The sequence below is a fragment of the Amblyomma americanum genome, chromosome 7 (genome assembly GCF_052857255.1).
Source record: "Amblyomma americanum isolate KBUSLIRL-KWMA chromosome 7, ASM5285725v1, whole genome shotgun sequence".
Lineage (NCBI taxonomy): Eukaryota > Metazoa > Arthropoda > Arachnida > Ixodida > Ixodidae > Amblyomma > Amblyomma americanum.
The window spans coordinates 59,691,478-59,713,211 of NC_135503.1; positions in this window are offsets into that span (position 1 = coordinate 59,691,478).

Genomic DNA, 21,734 nt, shown 5'->3' on the forward strand with positions numbered 1-21,734 from the left:
AACTGGCGTGGATTTATTGGCGTCATTGGTTAAGTCTCGCAAATATAAGCCCTGCTTCTGACTCCACTGAATTCGCTGCGCGGCGTGGTGTAGGCTACGTCCTTGGGATAGCGCATTTCCTTGGCAACAATTTTCTGAACCCCCCCCCCCCCCCCTAAGCTCTATAGCGGTAATGTAAGTAGCTGCTAGGCCCCAGCTGCGTGAAGGCAGGCCAGACCAAGTTACGCTTTAAAGGAAAGGGCACTCGAATTAGGAGAAAAAAAAACTCATCGGATAATCAAGAACGCTGATGCGATAGAGCTGCAAGAGCAGCTGAATTTACCCGCAACGATTAGTTTGAGGGTCTTCATCTAATGAATGCCTTTACCCTAAATCGATGCTTCACTCACGCTAACAATATTTACAGAGGGTGAAGTTGGGCGAAGGTGTGGTGGCGTTTCTGAAGGATGAAGGTAGGGTGGATAGGCGGGTGGAGAGTGACAGTGGGTGGCTTGGCAGCGCCCTTGCTATGGATGTGGAGTTGAGGGGGCAGGTGACTGATGCTTGTAGGGGCAGCTGGCAAAGGCAAAGAGAAAGCGGCGAGGCGCACCGTTGCTCAAATAAGCGCAGTTCAAAAGCACTTGCTCCCGGAGGGCGATCTGACTAACGCGACTGGAGTGACAGATACATAATTTGCATCATATTTATGTTTCGCAGTGGTGAGAATTGTTACCTAGTTATTATTTCTTCGGATTGACTGCCAGTTTTATTCTTCCCCTAACTTAACTTGCACTGAAGGCTGAAAGGCCTTACATCGGATAAGTATATCTTCGAACGCTTCTCTGTCTCGCATGTAGAATCAGTAAATGTCATCCCTGGTGTCAAGTTTTTGCCGATAGCATTTCGTCGCAAAAGCAGCCCGCAACAAGCGGAACGGATGGCTTTATGGGTTTATGGGGGTTTAACGTCCCAAAGCGAGCCATGCTATGAGGGACGCCGTAGTGAAGGGCTCCGGAAATTTCGACCACCTGGGGTTCTTTAACGTGCACTGACATCACACAGCACACGGGCCTCTAGAATTTCGCCTCCATCGAAATTCGACCGCCGCGGCCGGGATCGAACCCGCGTCTTTCGGGCCAGCAGCCGAGCGCCATAACCACTCAGCCACCGCGGCTCAAGTGGAGTGGAAAGGCACTAGCATGCGGCACGTGGACGCTCGGCGCTTGGGCTGACTCGGAGTCAAATAGTATTGATTTTCGTATGTGCCCCAAAGGTCTATATTCATCTGTTTAAATAGTCTGAAGGCTGTTGCGGTAGATAAGAATTTGGTCACTGGTTTAGTACCAAAAAAAAGTTTCGTTTGCTGCGGAAGCTCAAAAAAGCTGTTCCTGAAAAAAAAAGAATACGGAGAGCCCGTCAATGTTGCTGAACAAAACAATTGCGCCCTAATTGTCGCCCGCTGTCGACAAGCATCGCTGACAAGCGCTCATGTGAAAATGAAAATGAAAGGAGAAAGTACTTCTACATATCCTCTAGAAGCGCCCCCAAGCGCAATCTCAGATTTAGCCCATCGCGGTTCGAAGAGGCTGATTTTGTATTGGAAGTTTGCAATACCCGCTTAAAAACTAAGCTAACAAATGTTCGATTGTTGCTGCACGCTAATCGCTCGCGAAAGGTGAGTAATTTCATTCATTCTTACTCGCAGACTGTCTTTAGATCGTTATATAATGCAGCAGGCGGCGCGCATTGCACAGAAAGCTATAATGTTTTGCAATGCAAGCTTCTATATCAATCGAATAAACGAATCATTATACAAATAGGAACTGCTAAAAACATTTCCGCAGCCTGGTTACCCCTTTGGCAGAGGAGGTTTTAAGTGCTCTTATTAATTTGTTTTACAGCACGCAGGGCCAACAGTGCCGTGAGAGAGCAGCTGACTAGGTTCAAGCCTTCGCACACTTCAATCCCTTCAACGTAGCCTTGCATTCGGCTGTTTACAACAAGTTGTGTTGAAGGCCACAGTAAAAGCTTTTAGCGACGAATCCAAGACTAAGCGGGGGATGACACGCGCCACTAAAGAAACCTATATGGCGCGCCATAAACGCCGTGAAAAAGTTTTCTTCTCTAATATGTCGTACCTGAAACACCTTTATCGCTGCATTCAATTATAGCTGGGAACGACAATGTGAAGCTATTGTAGAAACATCTAATTTTAAAAATTTATTTCATTTTTATGCGGGACACTCCATGGATGCAATATAACCCCACATATTCTGCCTCTATACTTTGCCCCCCCCCCCCCCCCCCCTCTCCGCTTTCTTTTGCTAAGCGCCATACCACTAAGGGTATAATGGCGTCGTTCATGAAAATATGGTGGCGCCACGGCACCGAACATGCGCTAACTTGCCGCAGCAATAAGCCACATTATTTATATTGCGCCATGTTTCCGTGGTCCTACTCTGTCGCCGGCAGATGGCTCTGCCAACTGGACGTCTAATGGAAATGGAAATTAGCGGTCGAGTCTCGGAAACGGTGGACGTTAGGACGATAGTTGCAGAAAAAAGTGAGGAGGTGGAATAAGGGGAGGGGTTTGGAAGGCAAGCTTTGTGCTGGAAGGGCTAGTCTAGCTGAGGGAGCAGAAAGGAAAAGGAAGGAGGCCGAAATCGGAACTTAGGCTATTTCTGGAAGAACCCCCATCGCCTGCGAAACAGGTTAAATGGGCACGGCACAACGAGGGGAGGGGTCAGAAGACACTTTCCCGAGCGTGTTGTGTGGTTATCACGCTCTGCGCCTCCCCTTCCCCTCCCCCCTACATCCCCTCCCCTCCTCCCCTGGTCCCCAAGAGTGATGCCCAAAGGGCCAACATACGTTGGAACCAGTATACCCCCCCACCCTTCATAGCAACAACCACCACCACCACCACCACTCTAGTCAACATTTGTGCCCTTGTCGACCGGGCATCATGGTGCCGATCTTTCCACTGCTAGTTTTTTGCGCATTTGGAGCCTTTTATTTGAAAGAAATTGTTGGATATTGTGCCAGGTGGTGGTGACAACGCAGTGAACAACAGATAATCAGACTGAAGCAGACTCTTTGTTAGGTTGACTAGCGCCCACAAAGAACCTAACTCGGCGGCGATAGCGACAAACGTGCTCGGCGGTCTCTCTTGGACGCCCTCAATTTAAAGTCGACGAAGAACTTTGGACATCAAACGCCGCAATCACCTACTTCAATCTCGAATAGCGTTGAAGACGTTGCGCACGGCTGGCATCTTGCGTTACAAACAAAGTGAAAAAGCCGTACGCATTGTCCCCTCTTAAACAAGCATTTCTCCGATGCTTTAGAATCAGAAGACACGTATGCAAAAATAAACACGGCGAACGCAAAAATGCACCCTTCAAATGTAAACACAAAGAACATTTCTATGACGTTTCCATTTTCCCAGCTAACTTGCCGTGCTAATGTCCGGGGATGTTTTCTCAACGCACATTCACCCTCCAATTCGGCCATGTTGTGCACGGTGTGCGAAATATACCTTTGTTGTTTTGCTAACATTTTCTTAATTTTCTTAGGCTACCTTCGTCACTGTTAACTGGCACCTCACGACGAAGTAGAAAGCCACTCGCAATATACAAATAGAAACGGTAATTTCACGCCCACGTTTTACGGGGTTTAACATCCCAAAGCGACTCAGGCTTTGAGGGACGCCCAATAACCACGCTTATTTGTTGCTGTGTGCCATTTCGAAAAAAAAAAACACAGATCTGCCGTTCTTCCAGAACAAAACCGTGTAGTACGACACTAAAATTTTACTTTTGGCTCATATGCGCAAAAAGTGTTCGTTCGTTGCGTGAAATTGAGGCATTGCATTTCGTAATTCATTGACTTGTGCAGCCTCTGTCAAAAATTTACAGCCAAAGCGGTTGCTTCTCAAGCCGTGGAGTGGGGTTTCTGCGGCATGCATGGAATTCCTAACTTTCAGACACGGGAGGACCAGAGCTCCTCTTACGTCGAAGAGATTTGCAACGCTGGGGATGCATATAAGAAGCCACCTGAAGGGGCCAAGAAGCAAATGCTCCTAGGCTCTGAACTTTTGACAAAGGCTGCACATAACGCAACATTCCTGCGATGCGTGATTCCATAACCATCATACCGCGTAGGAAGCAGCAGAGAAATGAATCCGCGAAGACAAGTGCGTAGTATCCGCCCGGGTTGTGTTTATACTTAGAAATAAAGCATCGAAACGCCCTTCGTTTCTTTTAAGAAAATTCAATTGGTCCAGTAATTGCAAGTGTAATTTATATTGCATTCTTTATTACTGAATAACTTCCGCTGGCACATAAACAGATGGACTACCAAAACTTCACCCTGTTACTTTGCGTTAGCGCACGACCAATTCGTGCTTTCTAATCCAAAACCAGCAAGTTTTATAAGGCGCCTCGCAAAGCGTGTCGCGCTGGGAACGAACAAACTTGTAACAGGGAAGAACCATGTTATTCTGCGAGCGGCTGCCCCCGTAAGGAGCCAAGTCGTTCGCCTGTGTGAACCTTCGTTAAGGGTCAAGGCTGGGCTGGCCGTCCGAAATCACTCCGGCTTCAGAAACGAGCTTTTAGGAAGCGCATGGCTTCCCCTTCCTCGCAAATGGGCACCGGTGGGGAAATTCAACGTCCACGACCGTCGGTCGGCCCGAAGCCCGTAAACGAGCTGTTGCCAACTATGGCCCGCTCTGGTCTGATGTTGGCCGACCTGTCTGTAGTTGTAGGCCTGCTATATGTTCGGCGGCTTCCGGGCATTCCCTAGAGGGGCTTTGCGCCGACACGAGGGAGTCGAAGACGAGCGTGTTAACGGACAGGCGATCCGATTGTGAGTGTTCGTTCTTCCCTCTGTAGGACTGCGAAGGGGGGGTGGGGGGGTGAAGAGGGTGCTTCCCTACCTACCCTGGTTAGTTGAAATAGCGAGAAAAATGCTTGCGCTGGAAGATTTTTATTGTTAACGATTCTTCGAATGTATGTTCGAGGCCTCTTCTCGCCATCGTCGCCTGTTCTCGCCATGACCGCGCGAACATTCGGACCACGAACAAGAAACAAGGACGAGAAAATGCACAGCATAAACCTAATGTATATTCATTAGAAACTATGTCATAGAGGCTACTACCATGCGCTATTCATGGGCTTGTTGACATGGCTTAATTTTTTCCTGAAATCTTTAGCTAGTGATGATGTTCATTCTAAAAAAAAGTTTGCATGCTTCCGCTTCGGAATAAAGATGGCAACGCCCAGAGTTACTCTACGTCTGCGTCGCGAGAAGTGTTTATCCACGAGTGCTGGGCGCGATAGCCGAAGCCGCGAAACTCATTGAAACTCTCGCGCTTTAATCGACGAGTGGCGCATACGTGTTTCCCATGCACAAGGCCAAATGCAGTGAACTGACACAGCTCTCCGTATAGTCGATAGAAAAGTTTTTTTTTTCTCCCCTGCGCTGTCAAAGGTACACTGACTAGGAAGTTAGGAACAAAGCGCTAAGACGCCGTGTTCCACTCAGAAAAGAGTTGTTCGCTTAGTTTCTGCATTGTTTCAAATCTACCGAGTCCAATTAGAAGAGGATTGATTGATACATGATGCAAATCGGAGACAACGTGCAACGATGCGCTTGCTAAACATGTCGACACTGTCATCACTCCGTCTTCCGAAGTGCATCTTCTCGACAAGCATCTCTCGAAGACGCACTCTTCCATGACTCCTGGAACGCTGCTGTCGCTGTCGCAATTCGTTGCCTTGATTCAGGCCTATTTTTCTATCCCATTTCAACTTTCTTTGCTGCAGCCGAAACTGCTCCCCTCCCTCAGCCTACAGACGCTAGATATAGGGGACGCTGCCTGGCGTGGCTGAAAGGAGCGCGATGCATATGCAGTATGGCTGAACGAGTTCAATTTCGGCTAACTACGCGAAACTGGAGACGCTGAAACACGGCAGGTGGACATACACATGCGGGTGTCTCGTTCTGCTGCCTGCTTGAGGCAAACACGTGACGTGTAATCCGGGTAACCATGTTAACGACAGGCACGGGAAATGCAGTTTGCATCAAGTAGTCTTCCAGCGCGTACTTTGGGAAACACCGTTGTGCAGTTGCCTGTATTGCGGAATATATACAGCTTTCATATGTTAGTGTTTGCAATACTTCGCCCGTCAATTCGAACAAGAAACACTCTTGTATAACAGTGTTTCTTGTTCGAATTGATGGGCGAAGTATTGCAGAGAGCGCACATATTACGTACATACGGTTCTCAATTTGCCACTTTGTCTACCGCAGTAAACTCTACCATTCTTTTATTTAGTTATTACCATAATCTTATTGATAATGATAATAAACATGAAAATGATGGCGAGGAATTTTTGTGGCGCAACGGCATCTGTCTTCAATGAGTGCCACGGCACAAGGAGTTTTTGGTTTAGTCTGCAAAACATTTCCCAAGCACTAATTTATTTATGTAGTTGTTTTATTTAGTTAACCTCAGGACCCAAGGAAGTTATAGAGGGGAGGGAGGGGATCACAGCAGTATAAAACATAAAACACCAAAAATATAGGAGAAATCTAAATGGTCTTTCAAGAATATATATTCACATGCGTGCAACAAGATCATATAAGTATGAAATCAGCAGCAACCCTACAAAGCCGCAGATATATATATATGTATATATATATATATATATATATATATATATATATATATATATATATATATATATATATATATATATATATTAAATTTTACTTACGGTTTTTCATTTGTTTTTCATTTCTTATTTTTTAAATTTGTTCTTTTAATTTTTTTCATCTCGTCTGAATGACAGGTGGAGCGGACACTTCTTGTACACGTTTCTTGCGCACACTCATGAGCCAAGAAAGGCTGTCGCCTTAAAAGGCCACGGGGAAACGTGCGCGAAGAGAAAACGTGAATGCCGAGAAAATATTCAATTCTGCAATCGCTCTCAAAGATAAGAGAGATCTACGTACGCCATAAACACACCACGACGCGGCTTAGAAGTGAACACCTTGGGCTTTTTATTTTCCCCACAGGTTGTAGTTGTGTACATATTGTATACCACGCATAAAATTTTTTTCTGTCCTGGAAAGCTACACATTGGTCATTAGTGCAGAACTTCTCAAAGGAGCTCATCCGGAGTACACAGAAGGAAGAGCTTAGGGTGAATGAGCTTAGGCGTCGCCCGGGCATGGAGTACAACCCGTTGGCGCTGCAAGAACCCCGAGGGGAGAGCAATGCTCAAGAAGTTCAGTAAGTTCTTCCTTAAAGCGTGTGGTGAGCGATTGGGGAATTGTGTGTGTGGTTGCGAAAATTGCTGTGGCTAAAGCTGCTCTGTGTCCCTTGCTACACAGCTTCTTTCTAGACGTAATATAGGGAGCCGCTTACCACGTGAAAAGCGTCACGGAGCACGCCCTCTTGGTACACCCAAATGCATCCTCCAACTCTGCAAATGCGACACCGCGTGAACGGAAAGGCATAATAAATTCCATCTCATTCGAATAAATTGAGAAAAGCCATCCGGAAGGAAAGAGAAGATTCTTGGCGTTCGCCTTTGATTACTGTATTATTGATTCCTACCGTTTTTTTCTATTCTTATTCTGTCTTCAGCTTTAAAATCTTCATAACACCGTTTTTGGTGTAGCTTGGTCATATACTCCCAGTTTTATTAGGATTTAGTTATAGGTAATTTACATAACAGTGCGCATACCTGCATACCTACACGGCCGATCACGCTCAGGGCGTTGTGGTTTTGTTACCGGAGAGAGGCCTTAATCTCACGACCGCAACACGGGAACAGGGAAAAAGCCCCACGAAAGAAAGGAGCCTCTCCAGTTTTTTCCAGACCAGTCGGTGGCGCCAACGTCTCCGCTTCGTCTTCTCGAATCACGAGTCCGCCGCGACAATAAGGAGTGCAGCGCGAACGCGTTGACGGTGGCCGGCATTCCGCGATCCGTATGTACGAAACAGGGGGGCTTGCGCATTGGCGAGGCAAGGAAGAAGGAGGGAAGGGGATACAGAAGTGAAGAGAAGGATGGCAATTCAGCAGGCGGCGAGTGCCGTTTTTGGGATGGCCACGCGGGAACATCGTCGCCGGCTGGCAGAATTCAATTGTTCTCTTGCATCTGCCCAGCCACATATATTTCAGACCCCCGGCGCTCTCCTTTGTTCATTTATTTTCACATTTCCTTATTTTCCCGCTTTTCTATCTGAAGCCGGTTGTTCAAGACCCGTCTTTCAATAGGCCACACTTTGTGCGCATGGGTGAGAGAGAGCGGCATTCGGTCGACGCCCCGCTGCGGCTTTGGCTCCCTGTGAACCGCAGATTTCTTTTTTTTCAGAAAGCCGGAAGCATGAGGAGAAGAGGTGAGTGATAAAAAGGAAGGACGCATTTTTTCGGGAATTCGAGGTACTCCGATCAGCGGTAGAGAATCAAAGAAGAGGGCGCCCACTGAATCTATTCCCGCATAGCCGTTCCCGGACGACATTCTCGGGACTGAGCTAGGGCACTGACGAAATGTATTTGTCTATATCAACCTTCTTTGCTTTGATTTACTCTACTTCGCGTATGGTGCTTCCTTCTATTATCTGTTTCTTTCTGTCCCGGAATTTGAACTGAATTTTCTTTCTTCAGCTGACGATGAGAAGGAAGATTAAACGCTTATGAAATTCAACAGATTTCGTCGTGGTCGGTGCCCTCAGTCCAGTACATTGCTTGATCTCGATTCGGCTGGCGGAGAGCTCTTACAGAACTATTCTAGCTAATTTTGTGGCATGAGGTACCCCGCGACTGCGGCATCGGGAAACAGCAGTCCAGGCACTCTCCTTAATGACGGCTAACAAAAATGTGGGGGAGGGTCTATATTTTTTCATGACCAACTGCGCAAATAAATGTCGTGCAGATTATTCCATGTATTTGCAACTACAGCCTTTGTTAAACAATTCAATAACTCTTACGCGACAGTACGACAAGCGACCAAGCGCGGCGGCTGCATCGTGCAACGGTTAACGAAATGCTTGCGCCAAGGGTACGCCGATTGTGTCATTCACGCTGTGGATCACTTACCAAGGTAACCATATGGGCTAGTTTCTGTATTTCAGACATAATTTCACCAGCGAAAGCACGAGACACCAGGAGAGGAACACAGCACAACGCTGTGTTCTTCTCCTGGTGTCTCGTGCTTTCGTTGGTGAAGTTATGTCTGGATCACTTACGATTAATGCTTTTCGGTTCTTGAACTGTGTGGGCAAAGACTTCCGGACCTCATCGGGCAGCGTTTTTGCCGGCAGCGCTTCATGCGCGTGCTTCCTGCGATAAACCACAGATGAAGTACTTGACTAATTTCCGCGCGCTTGACCGACGCTTGAACCCATCTTTATGCGGTGTTGGGTTTCGAACCAACCACCTCCCGCAGCCGAAATGGGCGCCCAAGGGACAAGCAACTAGGCCACCCGACGCGTTCCACCCAGTCTTCCCCTTCCTTCTCCCGCATTCGCTCTTGCTATTTTTCCCTAAATATGGAGTGGGGAATTTCCCTCTCTTCACTCTACCACCTTAGAACTGAGGCAGATGGCGCTGAGGGCGCCGACGTCGGCGATGATTCGAGAAACTGAGGAACGAACTAATGAGAGCTTACGCACTAAAACATTTAGTCGAGCGAAGGCTTATCTGGCGAATGAGTGGACCCGTTAGTCCAGGGTCCCTACGGAGACTGAAGCAGCTCTCGCCCGGTCCACCAGACGTTGCTGGCCTTCAAGATTTAAGCAGCGCACAGCCTATTTACTCACATTGCTCCTGTGTTGGGGTTTGTATATTGAAGACTACTGTGTTAAGTTGGAAGCCTCACGAGGCGTCATTTAAAGTAGCCATCTCACCGCAGAGCGATTAGGTGCACCTGCAGGCTATTCGGTGAATTTTGCTTAGGATGTTTAAACTAGGATATGTGCTTGTCTGGAGCCGCCTCTACGCGGTTACCTGTCCTTTTGTGAGCTGACTTTGAAGTAGGGGTAGGGCCCTCGATGTTGTTCCAAGATACCTCTGTACGTCGGAAACACTGGCATGGATCCTATCGGAACCTCCACATTTCGGTTAGGATAACTTCGAGCTGCGGTATCCGCCGCGCAGTTACCTGCCAGGGCTACCTGTGCTGAGGTTTGTATAACTTGGTGCTTGGTGACGTCGGCCGAGGGGAATTGCCTCAAGATTTGGAGGGCTGGGCTTCTGGTCCAAACCCTAAGGTAATTCCGGCAGGTCTCCTGGGAGTCGGTCGTTATTGTGGTGGGAGTGTTCCTCCTGGCGCCTTATTTCATCGCGAGAGCAATGGCGACTTCCTCTGCTCTCGTTGGGTTGTGACAGTTGACGGTGACTCTGGCGATGCCCCGATAAGCGTGCTCTATCTCTGAGGCTACTGCCGATCTGCTTCCTGGGCAGCTGGAGATGCCTACGGAGACCATGTCTGCCCTTCCGACTAGGCGTTTCTCCAGGGCATTGCCTCTTCATCCCAGCGCCTCTTGTGTAGATCCGGGTGTGTGTTCCGGTGTTGCGGTTAGGCCGACAGTGTTCTACGAGAATGTCCTAGTATATGAAAAATTAGAAAAACAGGCGTGATTCTAAATTATCTCCAGTGGGTGAACCTCCTGGCACCTATCAATAAAAATGAGCCTTTCAGCTACAAGCCTTTACTTTTACCCTCCAGAATCGTCCATCTACCAGAAGCCGAACAATTGCGCGACGAAAAAGTGATGACGAAATAACATTTAAAGAAAGAATAGAAAGGCGATTAATGCAAAAGCAACACATACAGCCAAAACATATTATACCATCGTATGATCACTTGGCGTTTTTCTCTCACAAACAGCTGCACAAGAGAATTCCTCGTGTCATCGTTGGCGTAGTGTGTTGTTCCCGAAAACTCTCGTAATCAAGTGCTTCCTGAAGGCATTGTTAATGTTTCTTCCACTGGAGCTTGACCCTTTCATAAAAAATTTCAATACGCAGTCTTTAGCGTGTCTTAGGCTTCCCTTGTTCCGTCTGCTTTAATGTTTGCAAGATATAAGAGGCATCTGGTCTTGGAGGTGGGACGCATCAAGAATGCGCGTGCCTGCGGTGATTTTTTTTTCCAAGAATCTTTGAGTCGGTGCACACTTGAAGAAAAACGGATGGGGAGGGATGGGTGCGGCACAACTATTGTTGTGACTACTTTTTCTAGAAAAAGGTGGCAAATTTCGAGTAACCTGATTTTATTTGGTATTTTTAAACAGCATGAGCTAGTTTTCTCAAGCTAAACATAAATAATCTCTGTACTGATATTCTAGCCACACTCGTCTGATTATATCTCGCCCTACCAGTCAGCACCTGTTTCCTGGACTTGATTTCAAACACTGGCCTGAATCAGGCTTCCTCATATGTACTTCAGTTGTTCCTGCTTTGTGCGTGAGTTATCTCATCCTTCACCAGCCCTCAATCGCCGTGTCGCAGTGCACTGCTCTCCAGTTCGACAGCTGTAATTTGTTAATAAATACTGTCTCCCTTCTGCTTCTTATGTGTCTTAAATTGCGATTTGTTGAAGCTGCCGCCGCTACCAAGCGTGAAGCACCTGCCGTGGAGCGCTATTCTCCTCACGAAGTGATTTATAGGACCCACAAAGGGCCCTATCGAGGCTACGGAAGCGCACCTCTCTCTATCTCTGAGATTTTATATCTAAGCTCGGTCCGGGAAGATAGAGGGCCACCGATCAAGATTGAATCCTCGCTAGGGCACCGCACCGGGGAATGGTCGGCGGAGTCTATAAGCGGCTTTGGCGCGGATCAAACTGATCTGCCGATGGGTTTGGCTCCATATTTCACGCCAATGGAGGAGGAGGCCGGCCTTTCGCTTCGCGTCCTCATGCGCGTGTCCACAACGGGCAGTGGCTGTTAAAGCTACAGGTCCCGAAGCAAAGAATGCAGCCCGTCCGCAACCATTCATGGCCGACGTTTGATACCACGAGTGGCGTGCCCGACAGTGACGCGCTGAAGCAGTGCTTGCATGTATGCGTTAGCTGCCACGCAACCCCGTGAATTATAACGGACTGACGAAGAGCTAGTTGCAGATCTCCCTCTGTAAACGTCATAGATGACGTATCAGGGTACACATGCGACCACCGTGATCTGGCTTGGTAGGCAAGACAGTCGACCGGTGGCGGGGAATTAGGCACGTCGAATAGCGACTGTTTCCTGTGCCATTCACGATGCTGTCGAAGTTTTGATTGGTGCGATGCGCTCATGGATTGGAGATGGTCAGTGCGTTCAGAGGCACCGTCACTCTTTTTGCTGAGTTGAAGCAAATTTCGGTGAATGCGAAGCATGTTGCCGTAAACTGAAGGTTCTCATTTCAACGGAAGGATTACGGCTGTAGTCACTGTGGCGATGAAGATTCACTCCCCCCTTCGACTGTTCACGATGTTTAATGTTACCATGTGGAATTATTCAGAATCAGAAAAATTAATAAAAGTGGTTATAAAGCAATTAGCCCCAGGAATAAAAATATGTTCACCTAAGCTTTCTTTTATTGCAATACCGGTTGCCTTCCTAATATAACTGCAGCTTGTTGTTGCGCTTTCACTGTGTGAAAAGCGTGATTTGTTTTGTTTTTGCAAGATACGTGAGCAAAATACCAGTGAAGGTCTTGGCACGCGCTTGTGTGCGCATTCCATGAGCACCGAGCTTATTTTTTTTACTTTAATTTCACCACAGATAATGCTTTATATTCCCCATAAACAATCAATCTGCTTACATTTTTTCGGAGTTCTGTGTCCTAAGGGGCTTATGGATGTAGCCTGCTTTAAATTATTTCTCTCAGTGAATAATAATAATAATAATAATAATAATAATAATAATAATAATAATAATAATAATAATAATAATAATAATAATAATAATAATAATAATAATAATAATAATAATAATAATAATAAATATTCTGTTATGCTTGCTTTCTATTTTCTTTGAGAAATAACGAAAGTGACAATAGTGTAAGTGATTCTCAGCAACATTAGTTAAGAATAAATGAAATCTAAATTCCCTTTTTGTCGCACCCATTGCTACTATGCTGTAAAAAATAGAAACTTCAGCGACATGATTACTCCCGTCTTCCTTGTCCGCCAGTGCATTATTGAAACACATCTGTTTTTCAGTCACTACTTGACTCACCCGCTACTTTAATACAAAGCGCGTTAGAAAAATATTTCCAGATGTACACTCAATTTTTGTGCAAGGCTTTCAACTTTGCGTATTATATGAAAGAACTTGGGAGAATTTGGCGTTTTATCTCACCAGTGAGGTTTTCCAATTACGTTTGAAGCTCTTATTCTCCGACCCATCAGTGCAGCTGCTTCTGCAGCGACTCAAGCGCGAAATCTGAGCTTAGCGAACTGAATTATTGTCAATCAGTGTTTTCTCTCCTACAGACCGTTCCTCACTGACGGGTGATTGCGTTTTTGAATGAAGGCAGCAAGGCTCGCCACATCTGGTTTCTCCGGGCGGTCCCTTTTGTTGTTTCTAGACTTAACTATTTTTATTTTTATTGCTGCTTTGTTTTCTATTTTGTTCCTTTTCTTCAAACCGAGAGAATCATCAGCTTCGTTTTGTTGCCTCCTCTTTCTATGTCGGTACAAACCTATAAGACGCCTGTCGAAGGAGACCGTAGCGTGAGTGTTCCCAGGAAGTTCTTTGCAGACATAAGTGTGGACTTATTGATTAAAATTACCTGTTTATAGATTCTGTAAAAAATCACGCTGCAGGAAGTTTGAAACGTCGCTTGCCTCTTGAGCAGCGAGACTTGCCAGCCAACAGGGGCTAATGGAATTGAAGTATTTGCAAGGTGTGCTTGTCGGAGGGGATACAAGAAAGGAAGTCTTTTAAGCAAACTAGTTTTCTAACTCACCGTCAACAATTTGAAAGCGTTATTACGAAATCGATTAACACTAATCTCCAAATAAGCGTTAAGGCCAAGAATGCTCCGGCACTAAATATTAATGCGAAGGCATTATATGGTCCATTACCACGAAAGCCGACATCCACCGTGCGCATACTTTTGCACGAAATTCGGAGGATTTCAGGACGCTGGTGAGCGATGCCACAACACATGTAAGCGAACGTGTATAGTCATTCATGATGAAACATAGCGCACACTGACGTATGAAAATCATGACTCATAGTCATAGATCAGACAGACAGACGGACGGATGGACGGACGGGATGTTGATGGATAGGATGCGGACGAATAGATGGTCGGTTTCTTGCTTGCTTTACTGAGCTACTGATTGACCAAGCAGCCGACCTCACTTAATGGCATGCTGGTTGGACACACTATTAAATTCTTTTATTTCTTTCTACGTCAGGATAGAACAACTTAAAGACATGCGCATGCTGCGCACAGTGCTGGATTCTTGTGGCAGGCCGACAGGAAAACTTTTCTTGAAGGGGTCCGGCTGGCTAGTTCTTACTAGGCTTACTGAGAGCTTCACACTTCACACGCGTTTCATTCGCAGACTCATAAGCAGGCGCAGGCGAAGAAGGGCAGACATCGACCGGACTATAGGCCCTAGTGCTGAAAGCGCACATGGGGCCAGAACATGGCAAGTGGGCAGCTGGGCGCCGTTGCTGCGCCGAGCTTTCTCCGTAGATTCATGGCCGTCATTACTCGAAGCGCGGCTGAGCGACTTTACCCGGTTACGCGGAGCCTTCGCTAATAATGCACGAGGGAAGAGCTCTGTCATCCTTTCTCCTGTTCACCCCTCCGTTTCCCTCCTCGCCCCCTGAGCTGTTCCCTATCGCCCGTGCGGGAAACACTCCCGGATTGTTTCCGCGTGCCGAACCGATTCGTCAGAATGCAATGGCGCTCTACCATCCGCCCCTGGCGCTGCGACGAAATGGGCGCCTTTTATCAGCTCTGAGCGTGCCGTGTGGCCTGCGCGGTGGTATGTAGTAACAGCAGGAAGGGAGGAACACTTAGTAGCCGCCCGTATCAGCGGACTCGAAGTTACGCCTGCCTGCCGGGAGGATGGAACAGAATAGTTCAGAAGGTGGCGATCAGAGCGGATAATCGCGAGTTTGGCTGTTTTGATGTTTGCGCTAAGAATTTTGTTCGGCGTCGGATTCGCGTATATCACTGAAGGTGGCGTGGCTTGAAAAACATTTGGACGAATGAAGTGCTGTGGGAGAGTGCAGGATCACGCGATAATGAACTATCGTCGAAACGAATAGAGAAGGAAGAGCATGTCAGAAGAAAAATGAATGAAACAAAGGTAGTCTACAACCAGTGAGCAATTAGGCTTATGATTGAGCGATGGGACTGCTTCCAGATGGCATGCGAATGAGTGTAACAAAACGCTGCTCTTTTAATACTACTCTTTAAAGAACACAAATCAAATCAAAATCAAATCTAGTAGAGCTTTCCTGGATTTAACGTCAATTTAAAATGAAAAAAAGAAGGAAACGCTTAAGAACGTTTAATTTAGTTTTTTGAAAAAAACGTTTCCACAGGAACAAATGCCAATTCGTGTTTTGGAAGAAACGTGACAGAAACAATGGAGACACATCAATGGAACGGAACCCCGGGCAAGGAAGGTAGACACCAAAGGAAGTCAAGAAACTGATAAAGCCGAAAACAAAACAAAGGGAAAGGCAGCAAACATTGCCTCGCAAAACTGTCACTCTTGTGATAGCAGCTAATTTTGTTTTTTTTTATCGGAATGCAATATTTGAATAAGCGTAATGGAGAAAAGAAAGCACGGCTGCACTAGCAGCATGGTTAGCGCTCTTGAGAACATTGTAAATTGAACGGACCATGATTTTTGGTTATTCGGACCCAAGCCTTAATTTTACTACAGAACACGCGAAAACTTCACCGCCGGTTGCTCGGCAGTTCGTACAACGCCACATGCATGTTCAAGTACTAACAATCGAAACATGAATCCAGTAAAGAAAATATGAAGAAAAGTGTGTCTCAGGAAACAGGAAACTCCTGCTATAAGTTATTTTGAACACACAAGGCGTATCACGTATCACACACAAGTACTGGTTGGCTGCTTATTCTGGAAGAACTTGCCGAAAGAGCCAGCTGCGAGTAGCATGAGAGCATTCTAGAGATTATCACAAATATTAAATGATCATATCTGAATGCTGAAAAAAGCGGCTTTCGTGTTATTTTCTTTTCTACGCGTCGCACAAATGAAAACGCGCCGCTCTCCGAGCGAGAGCAGCATAAATTAGTATCAAGGAAAGGTCGCTGCTAAAATGCTGGGTCGCCTCTCGGGGCATAGCGTCGTTCTTTGTTCTTCGTGCCGTTCACACCAGGACTCCCAGCTACCCGGTCCTCTATGTGTGCCACCAACCGCTATATTAAAGGCTATACCGACCAGTCAAAAGAGCCTTAAAGAATGCATTTCAAACAAATTCCCCAAAGTGCGGATTGTTGATAGCCGACAGCACGGCCCATACTCGTTTTCACCTTCTTTCCGTAGAAGCGGGATTGAAACTTATAAATGACCCAGTCCTCTCCGTCCTTTGTTTTTTTGCTTAAGACGCTGGAAATTATATACTTACAGCCAGAAACTAGAGTTCATTTTGTGGTGCGCTCCTTCTATAAGCTTAGGAACGGAGGCTCATTTTTCTTTGTGAATATCTTTCCGTACAGAGCGTTAATTTTTTAATCCTGAGGACGAACTACCTCTTACAGGAGAGGTTGTGAAAACATACTAATGGGCACTTTTAAACACAAATCAAGCGTGAAACTTATGAGGATGGCCTTGAGCGCTGCCAAACGAAATGTAAGCAAGCATCAATAGAAGATCTTTCCTCAGATATGCAGAGAGATGTACCCAAAGTGACAATGCCGATGCATTAAAAAAAGTATTAAACTTATATAAGTTCCCTATTCTTATTTTCCTGTTCTCTCTTTTTGGCTTTCAGGAGGGGGCTCTTTCCCGAACCAAGAAAATAAATGCCAACCACGTTTTCCCAACCGTCTCGCAGCGACATCCTATGTCCACGCACATCCTAGCGTGAGCGGTGCAGTGCTGGGTAACGAAATACCCTTTTCAGAGAATTCGCAGAAAGTCTGAAATGTAAACGAGAGTGTGCCCTGAACGTCCCTCAGTGTGCAGGACGCAGTCCCTCTGCACTGCCCTATTTATTGTCATTACTTTGATTCACGCGATCGAAAATAACCCGATGACATGAATGTTTCTCAATGGCGTTTTATAGCGTTCTATAGCTTTTCATCGTCGTTTTGAGACACTGTGCTGGCGCCGCTCGCATAGGTTAGTGGTACAAACGCATCCGGTGAATTGTCTCTAAAAGCACTAGCGTATATTAGCGGCATTCAGACAGAATAGAAAATTGCCGGGCTTGAAATTACCTCCATGCCTCTGGGACCCATCCGCCTGTGCGCCGAATGACGGCGCTGATAACGGCGGCTGAGTGTGCTTGTGTGTGAGAAGCCTGCGTGGCAGTGTACAAAATGTCGAAATGTTTTCGTTCAAGCATCGTTGTTGTCAGGTGCGCGGCGTCAAGTGTCCCGCTGTTTCGTAAAAGGAAGAAAGAACTGCTGCTGTCAGAGAACAATGACGTCACCGTTTCTTTGCCCGCCTGCTTTAGCAAAATATATCCTTTACTGAACTTTTTAATCGTTTCTCTTTGTTTATAATGGCAGTCTAAACGGCTGTCGTTTTGATGTTTTCGCTGGAGTTCCGCGAGGAACGCCTTGGTTGTTACTTCATGTACAATATAAATCTTTTCACAGCTACAAGCTAAACACTTTGCACTACTTTGCACACCTTGTCCCTGTCGACGCAGAATCGCTTCACAGCGTTCGCTTCCAGTGTGGGTTCTTGAGTGAATGCCGAACTCGTTGAAGCAGTCCTAACGAGACCCGAGTTTCAGGTCGGTATTCAGTGACTCACAGAAAAGTAGAGCTTTTCTACGATGTGCAAGTTCCTTACTCAGCGGAATGTAGTGAAATGTGTCTGGGTGCATAATGGATATCAAAATGATCACTCGGAAAGCTGCCATTTCTATTAGCACATAATAAAGGGTTCAATGAAAGATCGTCTGGCCGCGCATGTGATAAAGTGAATCACGGCCACTGACCAAGGTGGCTTGTAAAATCATTAATCACTCAGTCAACGCCACCTATGATGAACCGGGCATAATGGACAATGCCGGCCGTTTACGTCACGTGCTGGCTCTATAAGTGACGATGATTCCTTGTCCAGCCCAGTGAAAAGGAACCGTATGCGGTTCCGAAACGTCAATTATTTTTTCAGGCTTGGTCAGTGACCATGATTTACATTTTAGCACACCACAAGAAGCAAAGAAAGAAGAAAGGAAAAGACCAGAAGCGTTCTCCTTCCCGCAAAAGAAGGAAGGAGGAAAAAGCTCTGAAAGGTAGACGCGGAGATGTGTCAGAACCTCCACGCAGCCTTCTCCGCCGACGGTGAGTGCCTGGTACGGGCGGCACTGAACCATACGCTCAGTGAAGGTGAAGCGTCGAATTGAAAAGCGGCTCCAAATTCCTCAGGTCATTACTAATTTCCTGCCACCGGACTCCACCCGATAGGAACCCGACTGGGATTTGGGACCGCTTCTTTCTGCTATGTTTCTTCGTCCTTTGCGGAAGGAAAAGTAGTGCAAACTGTACGCTACAGCTTCCATGAAGTCAAAAAACCAAAAACAGAACCGTAGGAAGGAAAGAGGGAAATCTTTGTTGCATTGACCGGCAGCTGTAGGCAGAGTTAAAAAAAAAGCGCAAGTGTATTATGCCAGTCAAGAGGCCACCAAATAAAAGCAGATAAAATTCCCTTAAAATCCGCCCCTCCTCCGCAGAGCTACCTAGACAAAGAATTCCTAGGAAGGGAAGACAACTGTAAACCTAAAAGCAAGCGCATATACAAAATTATCGAAATTAGGCTTTACAGATTTCTTAAAATCATGCGCTCAGAAATACTACATGACATACGTCCCTGCACATAGGTTATGGGGCCAGCATGACACAAAGTGAGAGGTAATTGTCACCGTCAGGCCCCTAATTAACTAAAACGTATTATTTAGGTTTCAAACGACTATACGGCTAACTACATATGTGACGATGATTCGTTTTCCAACTCAGCTATCAAGGAACGCGTATCCGGTTCCCTCTCGCATTTCTTGACTGCTCAGTTGGTACTTTTCTAGACCACACTTGCTCAGAGATAGTCGCTCCCAAAATTTGCATTTCATTTCGCGTAATTACGCGTGCAAGGTGGTGACAGTCGACTCAGAATGCCCCCTTATTTTAAGCAGATGCTGCGTCGGGCGTCTCTTCTACTTTCATACCCAAAAGAGAAAGGAGAACTATTATCAGTTTCACCGGTCGCTCTGTGCAGTTGCCAGACAAAACCCCGCCTTACGCCGGGAGAAATTTTGCACGAATTCTCACTGCCATGCATGCGCAATCGCACAGACAAGGCTGAAAACATGGAAGCGAATATCTGGGAACACATGTGTGCTATGAGGATTCTGCCAAATTGAACTGCGTAAGAATACGACTGCCTCTTCGCTTATAATACAAACACGTCCGTAAAATGCAGTCACTACAAAGTTCAATAATTGATTTTAGTTAGCTAGGTGTTTGACGGTTACAATTACCTTCTCACTTTGCGTACTCCTGGCCGCATAAAATATGTGCAGAGGTGGATTTCACGTAACTCTCAGCGCCTAATGAAAGGAGCGAGGGATGAGTAAAAGTTGTTTTGACCAAGGTGTAGATTAAAAGCGTACCTGCGCATATGTAAAAAAAAGTAAACAATATACAGACTGTAGCGAGAAGAAAAGGAGCTAGATGAGGCTTACAAGTTGATCAAGACGCCAGTAAACCGTAAAAAAAAATAAATGCGGACAAAACAGGGACGGTGTATGTTTATAGACATTTCCTTTAAACGGCAGAAGGCGGTTAAAAACTCCGCGCTGTATCCACTTTTCATTCACTGTGTCTTCTGTCTGCTCCCTGGTGCATACAGAGTATCAACTTTTCTTTCACTGTATCTTCTATCTATAGATAGAAGAGAGTGGTACCCTGTATACGAAGTTGATGCTCTGTATACGACAGGGAGCACTCACCCTTTACACTGAAAGTGCTCACTAGCGTGAGGCAGAAAAAAAGAAAAAAAACATTCAGCGAAGCTACGAAGGAAACAGGGCAAGAAAAGAAAAGCGAGGAGGAAATCCTATTGTTCCTGACTTTCTCTCTTTCACCGTCGACCGCTGTGGCTCGCACTTCGTTGTCCGCCTTCCTTCGCTGATTCAGTAATCGAAAAAAAAAGGCGCGCGACATCGACAGGGAGGGGCCCGACTGCCACCGATAGGCGTCCCTAACCCTTCCCTCTCTTTCCCGCAAAGTCCCTCGTGCGAGCTTAGACGATAGGATACGAGGCGGCTCATGGAGGGAATGTGGGAGGACGGCGGAACGGAGACGCTGTCTCGCCGGCATCGCACGAGAAAATCTGAAGTTAAACCAGGTGATCGGAGAGAGAGAACGACGCCAGTGACACCTTCCTCCCCGCTGTCATCCTCATCTCTTTCCCGATATGTCTTTCCGTGGGAACTCCCTTTTCTCCCAGCGCCTTCGACATCGTATAGCACCATTCTCGAATTGGTACAGTTTATAATTTAGCATCATTTGTCCCTGCCTCCCCTGATGCCTCGTCGCACAGACTACACTGACCGTCTCGACTCTGTTATTTCCCGGAATGGCCTCCAGCCTAAGGGGATTAAAATGCGGACTCTCGTCCGGCGTAGCCACGGCAGCGGCGAAAGGAAGCCTCCCCTGAAAGCACCCAGCGCAGCTCTGCCAGTGAACCCTCATCTGCATGACGAAGATAATTTGCCTAAGCCAGCCGTAGTGGATCTTCAAGAAAGGACCCGGGTGTCAGCTGGGTCCAGTCACCATGTTTGGCCGCGCCATCCGTCGTAAAAGGAGCAGTTTCCGGCGAGTGGTTTCCCTTCCCCGCGGGGCTTTGCGCGTGGCCTTCGCCTTGACCTTGTGACCTTACGCTGATAAGGAATCAGTGCGCGCCACACGTGCCACCACCTGCAGACTCTGAGAACGCCACTCGCGGAACTTCAAGTGTCTGCGCGACATAGATGGCACTCTCCTCATTCTCAAGCTGAACACGTGACGGGGGCGTAATCCCCAATGATGGAGTGAGTGATTAGTGCCACAGTGAACTTTTCACGACACGCTTTCCTCGGCAGGCCCGGCCTCCATCCAGGAATTTTAGGAAAAAAAAACCTATAAAACTCGGCAGCGATGGCGGCCTAGAAGCTCCCCTCACCGAGACTCCCTTCTGCTAAGATTTTCTCTTTTGCTCAGAGACATTCTCAGCTGCTCCTTACTTGTACGTAATGTACATAGTTGCATAAATTTGTCAGTGTCTTCCTCTTAACCAGGTCTCCGATCTTCCTCGTCCCTTCTCTGGACCGACCACGCTACCTTACTCCCAACAACTGGTGGCAGCAGTGGAATGTCCACGTCAAGTCACCGGCAGCTGCGGGACTGACGGCATCAGCTATGCTTCTGAAGACCGAGAGATGGACACATAAGGTCACCGGCTCTAACACACCCCCGCAGCTACAGGACTGACAGCGTCAGCTATACCTCGGCAGGGTGATTGCCCGATGTTTTTCATTAATTTCG